The following is an 11,477-nucleotide window of genomic DNA, read 5'->3' as shown; positions in this document are numbered from 1 at the left end:
CAGCGTGCAAAGGGGATTGACAAGGATATTAAAAACTTGAGGTTATACTTAAAGGCTGAACTGACTGGGTCATTTTTATCTTTTAAAAAAGAACGAGAGTTGACCTAATAGTGTGCCTTTAAAACGAGCAGCGCAATGGCTCAATGGTTAGCACTGCTACCTCATAGTGCCAGGGACCTGGGCTTGAATCCAGTCTCAGGTGACTGTCTGTACAGAGTATGTACATTCTCCCTGTGTCAGCATGGATTTCATCTGGGTGCTCCGGTTCTCCTCCCCAATCCAAAGATGTGCAGGTTAGGTGAATTGGCCATGCTAAACTGACCATAGTGTCCAGGGATGTGTAGGCTAGGTGGTCTAGTCAGGGGAAATGTAGGAAAGGCAAATGGACCAGGGTGGGATATCCTTTGGAGGGTCAGTGTGGACTTATTACTGTAGGGATCCTATGGTCTATGAAAATTATTCAAGATTCTAACAGAGCAGATACTTTCTTCTGACTGGTAGAGCAAAACTAGGGATCATAATAAAATAATCACTAAGAGATTTAGAAGAAATTTCTATATCTAGAGAATGGTGAGTGTGGAGCCATTGCCACATGAAGAAGTTGAGATGAACAGCACAGATGCATTTAAAGGGGGCTGGGTGACATAAGGAAGAAGGGCATTGAAGGTTATGGTTATGGTTAGATAAGCGAGGATAGGACGAGGCTTGATAGGAGCAAACTAACTTGACTGAGTTTTTTTGAACAGCTGACAAAGAAGATTGATGAAGGCAGAGCGGTAGACATTGTCCATATGGACCTCAGTAAAGCATTTGACGAGGCTCTACACGGTAGACTGATTAGCAAGGTTAGATCATATGGGATCCAGAGTTTCTAGCCAACTGGATACAAAATTAGCTTGAAGATAGGAGACAGAGGGTGATGATGGAGGGATGTTTTTTTAGATTGGAGGCTTGTGACCAATGATGTGCCATTAGGACCTGTGCTGGTTCAACTGGTGTTCATCATTTATATAAATGAATTCGTTGCGAATATAGGAGATATGGTTAGTAAGTCTGCAGAAGACACCAAAATAGGTGGTGCAATGGACAGTGAAGAAGATTATTTCGAAGTATAACATGACCTTGATCAAAAGGGCCAATGGACCAAGGAGTGGCAGATGGAGCTTATTTTAGTTAAATGTGAGGTGCTGCATTTTGGTAAGGCAAACCAGACCAGGATTTATACAGTTAATGGTAGAGCCCTGGGCAACATTGCCAAACAAAGAGACCTATCGGTGCAAGTGCATAGTTCCTTGAAAGTAGAATCACAGATAAACAGGGCCAGGAAGAAGGCATTTGGCACGCTTGCCTTCATTGGTCATAACATTGAGAATAGGACTGGGGACATTGCAGCTATGCTGGACATTGGTTTAAGCCACTTTTGGAATGCTGTGTACAGTTCTGCTCGCCCTTCTATAAGAAGGATGTTGTGAAACCTGAGAGGGTACAGAAATGTTGCTGGGACTGGATGGTTTGAGCTATAGGCAGAGGCTGAATAGGCTGGAGCTTTTTTCCCTTGCACCATCAGACACTGAGGGCTGACCTTAATGAGATTTATAAAATCATCAGAGGCACTGAATAGGGTGAATAGCCAAGGTCTTATTCACAGAACGGAGGAGTCTAAAACTAGAGGGCATAGATTTAAAGTGAGAAGGGAAAAATATTAAAGAGACTTAAGGGGCAACTTTTTCATGCAGAGGGTGGTATGGAATGAGCTGCCAGAGGAAGTGCTGGAGGCTGGTACAATTGCAACATTTAAAAGGCATCTGGATGGGTATATGAATAGGAAGGGTTTGGAGGGATATGGGTTGGGTGCTGGCAGGTGGGACTAGATTAGGTTGGGATATCAGGTAGGCGTGGACGAGTTGGACTGAAGGATCTGTTTCCGTGCTGTACATCTCTATGACTCTATGACCTGAGGGGCAACTTCTTCACACCAAGGGTGGTGTGTGTATGAAACAAACTGCCAGGGCAAGTGATGGAGGAGAGTGCAATTTCAGCATTGAAAAGCCATCTGGATGGGTATATGAACAGGAAGGGTCTACAGGAATATGGGCCAAACACTGGCAAATGGGATTCGGTCAGATTGGGATGCGTAGTCTGTGAGGATGAGTTGGATCGAAGGGTCTGTTTCCTTACTGTATGACTTTATGACTCTAAAAACTGATCGAAGTTGATTAACAGGCTATTTGACCCACTGTGTTTTAGATTCTTTTTTTTTAAGATTACCATTCTCCATCAAAGCAGCACTATTAATTTGGCCTGCAAGTCCTTCACCTCTCCATTCGCCTTATTTCCAGCAACTTTTGTATCTGTACAGTGGGTGAGTGTTGGCTAAGGGTGGATCCAGATTCCACTGTGTTCTCATGGTTAGAACTTTGGGGGAGGTATCAGATTTCGTTGAGTCAGATTCTCACGTTAGAGAGAGGAGAGGGGAAAACCAGTAACCTAATAAAAATCTAAATAAGAATAAGAGAAGGTTTTCAATGTGACTAGCGTCAAACCATTGTGAAAGTATTCCAAGAAGGGGGAGTGTTGGTGGCTTGGTCGAAATTTACAATGAAGAAGGGAGGAAAATGTGCACTAACGCTAAGCACAATATTGGAGGCAAGAGATAAAGAGAACTGGGGAAATATCTCATGGAGCAGAAAAGCGAGGCTAGATTTTTAAAAATGGATCATTTCACACATACATACACATTTGAGTTAATTGGGAATTGGTCTTGGCCCTGGTTTAGTGTCTCACTGGCTGCTTTCGTCCATGTGATCGTTTGGCCTACAATCTCATTGAAAATTTGAGCCCAAGGGGTCAATAAAATAAACAGCATTGAACTCAAGGGGACTGACAGCAATAAAGATATTAATTACTTGAAACCTTTACTGCTTAAGAGAGGCCTTTGTTGCTGCAGTGAAGCTGATTTATAAGCAGGGTCATCAGTAAACACATTACTGCACTGAGACGTAAATAATTTTAAAAAGGAAAGCTCTCTCAATCGAAGTTCCACTTCCCTAACATTTTTTTTTCCCTCAGGTACAGATTGATCCTATCAAACCTGACCTCTCATAAATATCTTTTCTTGCTCTATTTTTCTGAGCTCCAACGGTAAAATGGATTTTCATATTTTCCCCATTTCACATCTATATATGTCTTAATTGAACTGGAGGAGTTCGGTTTACATAGATATTCGATCGTCTTGTATAAGTTTCCACGTCTCCGTATGAGAGAAGAGATTTCCTTCATGGTTATTTCAGCTCACTCCCCCAATGGGGCTAACTGCTTCAACGTATGTAGAACTGAGCTATTCAGTTCCGAAAGGGCTAATGTTGAACCCCTGACCCACGATTCTTTGGTTGAACACCAACTGGGGCATGAAATAACCTCCAGTTGGGCATCGAATATTTGATGTATTTCCCTATGCTGATAGCCCTGTGGTTACCTTCTAAAGGGGTGTGCAAGTTAACTGTTGGACAGGTACAGGAGCAGGTTCAGCTGTCAAAGCAACCCTGAATCCAAAGCCTGTGAATATCTACAGTTATAAGGCATCAGAAGATGCCAGTTCCTTGTGCAAATGCAACAGTGCCACCAGGGAGACAGAGAGAGACATTAAAAGCAGTAGTGATATGCATTTGGACAATGAGTTTGAACTTGACAAGCTTGAACGTTACTGCTACAGGATTATAAAATGATTTGCGTATAGGAGCAAAGATACCTTGCTGCAATTATATAGAAACTACACTTGGTGGATTGTGTGCAGTTTTGGTCTCTTTACGTACAGAAAGATATACCTTCCATAGAGGGAGTGCAACAAAATATTCAGCAAACTAATTCCTGGGAAGGTGATTTGTCTTATGAGGAACAATAAACAGTCTGGTCCTATATTCTCTGGAGTTTAGAATATTGAGAGGTGGCCTCATTCAAACACAAATGTTTTACAGGGTGTGATTAGTAACAGTAGGGAGGATGTTTCCCCGAGCTGGGGTGTCTAAATGCAGGGGACTCAGAAGAAGATGCAGACATTTACGTCTCAGATGAGGGGAAGTTTCTACAGGGTGGTGCATCTTTGAAATTCTCGACTCCAGCCAGCTGCAGACGCTCAGCATTGTGTATATTCAAGGCTCAGATCGGCAGGTTTCTATATATTAAAAGCATCCAGGAATCGCGCAGGAAAATGGTGATGAAGAAAAATATATCAGTCATGACCTGTTTGATTGGTACAGCCGAATCCAAGGACTGAAAGGCCTCAGCTTGCTCCCATTTCTTATACCTCATGTCCAACCTTAAGCTGAAGTGGGCTGAGCAGAGGAGCATGGTAAACACACAACCTAAGACCTTGTAACATTGAGAAAAACAGTTGGCAAATGTGAGAAGCAAAGAGATCGGGCTGGTGCTAGGTACCTCAGCAATGCAAGGACCCTCAATCACAGCAAAGGTATTAGTTGCTGTGCATACGGAATCGACAGCACTACAGCCAAGGCTAAAACAGAGTATTTCAATCTACACTCCAGTGAACCAGTTGAAGGAGGTTTGGGGAAAGTTTGTGAAAATGAGGATAACTGTAACATTATGAGGCTTTTGAAGAGTATAGCTGTAAGATGGCTGAAGGCCCTGTCACAAGTGTTGGGGTTAAAGAGAGAACATGCATTGCTATAGTACGTTTTACAAATCACCTTCCAACCGATCTTGAAACGTAGCTATTGTTGTATAAAGGACGTTCATGTATACATGGTATAACCATGCGTTGATTCATAGATAATATTTGTGATACAAGGCCAATGAATCAATCAAATTCAGCATAAGTCACAACAATCCTTTGCAACATTTGGCAGGCATAGAGAAAACTAGAAGCCCTACCAAAGGTAATTTATTAAAGGGAGGGAGTGACCTTTTAAATAGAGAGATCAGTGCTTTGCACATAGCTCCTGCTGAGCCCTTCTGCACATTATCTCTGAAAATGCTTCCCCTCCCACTAAAGGATTTCAGCTAACGGACATGAGCAGTAAAATCAATTTCACTGACTGTGCATCAGCAGGGCTGAGCAACCAGGCAATCGACTGACCTCCCCACCCCCTCCAAAGCGAGCATAAGATCAATCCACCCTCGAAACGTGTCCCTGATCACTGCACAAAGCAGCCCTGAATGCATCAACACCCTTCCATCTCTGCTTCTGCTCAATAGAGTTAAATTTCAAACCTGAACTCCCTCGTGCCTCAGCCAGTTCATACACAATCCAATATGGTCCTGAGCCATATGGGATCAGGAAGGTCTCAGGTTCAATCCTCGATCTATACTAGGAGCTGATTTCAGCTGGTGGGCCACAATTGGTGTCAGCCTCCTAGGTTAAGAAGTAAAATCAGCCAGAGCTACTCTTCTTAATGGTTCACCCCGAACAGAATGGAAGAATGCACAGAACAGTATAAGAATGCTTTCAGTGTCTGTCCATCTTTTTCCTTTGTTTTTAAGTTTTTTTTTTTACGTTTTCATCTGCCTCACTCTTTCAAATGCTTTACAATCTCAGTGTCTTATTTAATCCTGAATTGAGCTTCCAGTCCAATGCTCTGCATCATAAAGAGTGCCTATTTCAACCTCCTATTGGAACTATCATTCATATCATTGCCACTTTCGCATCATCCTCCCATCTCATTCAATCAACTCCATCTTGTCTAAAACTCTGCTGCGTGTACTATTTTAAGACAAATCTCATTTGCTGACTTAAATATCTCACATTGAAAATTCTTACTCTGGTGTTTAATGCCCTTCAGGAAGTTGTTTCTCTCCGTTTCTGCAATCCCCCCAGAGCACCAAGCCCCACTTCAAACTGTCAATTTTATTGAATTGAGCTTTGTGCACTATCAATCGGGGCCCCAGAATTTGGACTTCCTTTTTTTTTGCCACTCCCTTGAATCCTCATTAAAACTCAAATCTGTGACCCCAGTATTTGGCCACCTGTCCCCAACCAGTCTCTGCCTCAGTCAACTTCAAAGTCAAGATCCCTGTGCATTTGCTGGGAGACCATTCGAGCAATGACCCTAGAGTTTGTCTCCAAATTCGCCACCTCCACGTTCGCCACCTCATTATGAGACAGAAAGGAAGTTAGGCACTATTGCTGCAGGTCAGGGATTGTAAGGCACCTCAACATTAAGGAATCCTCACTCGCCTATACAGCAGGAATCACATAAAAAGGATCAAGAGCGATAAGTGAAACGAATGGAGGGTAAACGATTATTCCAGCCTTTGAAATCCAGTACACTCCTTGTCGCATGAAGCCTCTGTCTCTGATGGATCAGAGAGGTGATCCAGCAGGGGGTGGGGAGCTCACCACACACTTGAGCTGGTGCCTTCTGCAACCAGTAGGGAGGTTTTCCACTCTTGGCAAAACAGCCCTTAATTCAGGGTTAATTATGTTAACAAGATGCCCAGCTCCATGAACCAGGCAGCCAATCCATTACCGAAACCTCACCTGTGAAACTTAGGCAGCAAAAAATGTCGGAAGTCATCGCAATGAAGCTCCTCCTCTCCTCTTTATGTTCCCCAATTCCAAATTCACCAACATGAGGATAGGATGATGCAGTGCTTAATCTCCATCTGTCCTCTCCCAAACAATCCTGACTTATTCTGTCTCTGTCAATCTCCCTTCCTGATTCTGTCGGTGTCTCTCCTTGCTTTTCTCCATCTCCCTCTCTATGTCTCTCATCCATTCCTTCTCTCCCACTGACTCTTTCCCCCACTTTCCTCCTCTGTTTCTGTTTCCTTCTCGATCACTTCCTCTCTTTTCTGTTCAATTTGGAACGTTGGGTAACCACTGTGACAGCAAATCACCACTGAAAAGGGTTAAATTATTGAAAAGCCTTCACCCCTCTGGGTTCACTGATATTTTCTATCAATGAATTATGCAGAACTCACCAGATAATGACCCACCAGGCAGAACTGTTTAACAAAACCAGAAAAACAAAAAAAAGTCAATCAATGCCGAGACTGAAATACTCCAGGGAAGCAAGAGCAAGCACAGCTTGGGAAAGAAAGAAAATAGGATTGAGAAGGGGGAGGGGGAGGATGGAAAGCAGCATCCCTTAACACCAAATAGTCCACCACCTCCTCCAGCTCTCCACCAAAGTGTGGTTTCCAGCTAGAATTTATGAGTATAATTTAGATGGTAATTCAGTGTACTCAGTAGCTACAGCCTGTGAATTACACTACATACTTGATCTGTGTTTTAGTAAAATCATTTACCCACTCACACACATACAATCACGCATATTCATATGTATATATATACACACACACACACACGTGTGTACTTACAGATGCACACCAGCACTTATATCACCTCTTCCAACAACATACATTGCAGTTTTGGAATCAACTTAATGTTTGAAGTTGGAAGGGCAAAAGGAAGGGAATCATTGCAAGGTTGAACCATCACTGTGGGCTGAAAGAAATCAGATACTCCTTGCTCATTAGATGCTATTCAAAATAAAAACAACCAAAAAGACAGATGGAGAATAAGAAGGATTCTGAACAACAAATGTGATTTACGTTAACCTAACTGGGCAGCAAGTGAATGTTAGGGGGACCACCTGCTGAGAGAGACCATCCTGAGGTTGCTTGTAGATAAGACTGAAGGAAGACACCCACTAACTCTGTCTGAGGACAAATGCCTCTGGCAGCTGAAGGGTTACACATGGGTTACTGCCCCAAGACATTGATGTTGTTAAAGCCTCAGCAATGCCAAGCTGTATAGTTCATTGAAGGGAAGAAAAGGAAAGAAATTCCTGTTCCTTCTTCTTCTTAATATCAGCTGCAGTCTAACTAAATGACAGTACTTGCCTGGTGGACCAAATGGTCTACTCTTGTCCCTATTATATTGTTAAATGAAGCTTTACCCACTGGTTCAGCCATATCAGCCAGGAAACTCCCAAATCAAACCTCAGCCTGTGTTGTTAGTTGTCAGAACATGGCAATATTCTGTCTGATTCAGAGCAGCAGTTAAAGTGCTACATTTGGCCACCAGGTTTCTGGGTCCCAAAGGCTTGGGGAACATCCTCCAGGCTTCCCTTCCTGGATCAATAGCCAGTGACCCCTGCTGGAAAATCTCTCTGTGTTGGCGGTCACGTGAGAATATTAATGGGTCAATCTGTGATATTCGCGGTGGAGGTTACGTTCAAGCACTTACAGTCTAGGATTGCTCATGAAGAATTGCTGCTTCAGGAAAGGTATCAAAGGGTCTTCTGACCCACCCTGAAAAGGACCAAAACCTTCAGCAGAGGTAGATAGCAAATGGATTAGGCCTAAACCAGTAGCGAAGGCCCATTTCACTGCTAAAGACACTGTAAAGACTATGTCTTTTTAATTTTCTATATTTTCAATCGTGGACTGAAATGAAAAAAAATCTTAAAATGAAGAATTGCTGTAGCATTGCTGCATGTTTTAAAGCAAGTAACCTGACGCTTATTCTAAACACCATTTAGGCAGTGGCTGGTTCCTATAGACACTAAAAGGCAGTTTGCAGATGAACCAATGGATCTACAAATAGAGCTTTGATTGGTCTGTGGACTTATGACCAGTTATCGACGACAAAGGTATTCTGCCTGACAATGACATGTGATTGGTTCTCTGGCAGCTGAACGGCTTGGTGCCATCATCAAGAAGAGACCATTTAATCCCCACCATGACATTCAATGGTGTAACCATCGCTGAATCCCCCATGATCAACATCCTGCATTTACCACTGACCAAAAACTAAACTGGACTCACAACACAAATTCAGTAGCTACAAGAACAGTTAGACACGAGGAATATTGCAACAAGCCATCTCTCATCTACAAATCACAAGTCAGGAGTGCGATAAAGTACTCCCCACTTGCTTGGATGAGTTCAGCTCCAACAGCACTCAGGAAGCTTGACACCATTCAAGAGAACACAGCCTGCTCGACTGGCACCACATCCACAAGAATCCACTCCCTCCACCACCAATGTACTGCAGAGATTCACCAAAGATCCTCAGACAGCAGCTTCCAAACCCATGACCACTTCCATTGACAAGGAAGAGGGCAGCAAATACATGGGAACACCACCAACTTCAAGTTCCTCTCCAAGCCACTCGCAATCCTGACTTAAAAATATATTGCCATTCCTTCACTGTCACTGGGTCAAAGTCCTGAAATTCTCTCCCTAATGGCATTGTGGGTCAACCTGCAGCACATAGACTGCAATGATTCAAAAAGGCAGCTGATTGCTACCTCCTCAAGGGCAACTAAGGACAAGCAAGAAATGCTGGCTGGCCAGCAACACCTAGGTCCCACACGACTGTTTAAAAAAAAAAGCTAGAGCCTAACTATTTGTAATAAATAGTCATTTTTGTTAAACACAGAAACATGGTCATGCTTTCTGTCAAGTAAGGTCTGAAAGTCAGGTAGCAGGGAATCATTATAAGCATTTTAAAATCTTGAACCTTTGTCAACTTTGGGAATACAGAGGCTTGACATCTAGAGTGTTATCCCAGTGAGGTGCAACATACACAAGCTTTCAAATCAACTGTAAACAATAAACTTTTTATAATCACCCACAGGGTTAAGTACCTGAGATAGGAAGCACAAGTGATGTAACATGGCAACCAATCAGGATGCCCCTGTCATTCCACCCGGGAAGCATCTCTCAATTGTGAGAAAACTATATTCATGAGAACACCTGAGATTAGGTTAATTATAAATCTTTCCTTCCTCATTCAATTGATTAAAATACCCACCTCCCTCTCCCCCACCCCCACCCCCCAACAGAGAGTATTAACACTGTATCAAATCACCAATTAACAAAGAGCTTCCATTGATTAGTCCTGACATTGCCAATTAAGGTCTTGCCATTTTCAGTCCAACAAAACAGCCTTCTGTTCATCAAGCTCCATGGAAAGAGTCTGCACAACCCAGCTGCTGGGGGGGGTGGAAGGGCACTTGACTCGCTTACTAGCTAAGGTCCAGTCATGGTTGTAGGAACAGGAGTGGTTAATAAAAACATATAAAATACTGCCTGGGAGCTGATCCTTTTCTTATGTAACACTTCATTAGCAAAATATAAAGTGTCTGTTAATGGGCTTCTCAGTGTCAGCAATCTTTATCTCTGCTGTGTCTTTAGATGGTCAGCGCAGAATGTAGAATGTAATTTTGAAATTTCCACCTGTTTTTCACTGCAAAGGTGTATTTCAAGTGTTTGGCTCTTTTTCTGTTCTTGTATCATACCCTACAGTTAAGAGAGAACCACACAAGTATCACCAATGTATTAGATAGTAAATACAGTCCTAAAGCAATATTGATCCACTGAGACAAAGATGGACACAGATTAGATTTCTATTCGGAGTAGAGTTAATTGGTGTTAAGACAGAAGAAAGGGTGGAGCAATTGGCCTGGGTTAGGGAGGGGGCAGAGTTATTATCCCCAGTGGTATTTTTGACCCTAAACTAAGCTTCCAAATCCATACTTCCTCCATCAGAAGGACACCAGACTCTGCATCAGCTGCTGACGTCAATATTCATTTGCTCTCCTGATCAGTCTCCCACTCATTACAAACTGGAGGAGTTGTCCAAAAGTCCTTTTTCTAACAAGGACCAAGTCTCACTGACTCAGCACCCTTGTGTTTTCTTACGTAGGTTCCCAATCCACTAACACATTGATTTTAAAATTCTCATGTTCAAATCACTGTGCGGTTTTGCACCCCACCACCGCCAACCCCACTTCCCAGCCACCAAACCATCTCTATAAACCGCTCCACCACGATAACTTTGCATTTTTCAATTCTGGACTTGTGCAGTCTCTATTTCTATTGTCCCAAAGTTGGGAGCATACCTCACTTGCCTACATCCTAACTTCTGAAATTCCCTCCCTTAATCTCTTTACCTCTTCACCTCTCTCTGCATGATTTTTAACTAAGGTAACAGTCATCCCTTCCAACATCACTTCCTTCAGCTTAACCTCAATTATGGTTGTATTACTCCCCTATTGAATTCCTCATGATATTTTTCCACATTTAAGGTTGCTACATAAATGTACATTTTTCAAGTATCAATATCTCTTTACTTACCAAGTGAGTCTGTATTCCAACACGATCGCTTCCCAACTGAAGTGCCAACAAATTTCAAACATTACCGTCGTTGTCTTGAGTTATATGCATTGCTAGCACAAAGGTAATTATGTTGGGCAGAACCCCAAATAAGAATAACGACGTAATCAATTGTATATATATATATTCCACGTGATCTCTGTTCCATCTTTTCCTCTCATTATTTCTCTATTACTGTACATACTCAAATAATAGTCAATTTTTTTGACTACTTTTTCAGGTTAAATTTATGGGGTCGCTTGTTACATGGATACTATTTTTGAGGGGCTGAAATTCATGCCAGTCAAAATTCATACTGTACCATTAGCAGAATTCATCTCTAAAGGAATAAA

The 11,477-nt window shown here is 42.4% G+C and overlaps 1 protein-coding gene across 4 annotated transcripts in view; it reads right to left on the bottom strand.

Annotated features, from left to right (window-relative positions):
* Positions 1–11,477, bottom strand: part of mn1b (meningioma 1b) — a 135,263-nt gene that overhangs the window by 72,986 nt on the left and 50,800 nt on the right. The gene's annotated exons all lie outside the window — the stretch shown is intronic.

Source organism: Chiloscyllium plagiosum, chromosome 25, assembly GCF_004010195.1.
Source record: "Chiloscyllium plagiosum isolate BGI_BamShark_2017 chromosome 25, ASM401019v2, whole genome shotgun sequence".
NCBI classification, from domain to species: Eukaryota; Metazoa; Chordata; class Chondrichthyes; order Orectolobiformes; family Hemiscylliidae; genus Chiloscyllium; species Chiloscyllium plagiosum.
The sequence above is the reverse complement of the archived record's forward strand: the minus strand, read 5'-3'. Positions and strand labels throughout refer to the sequence as shown.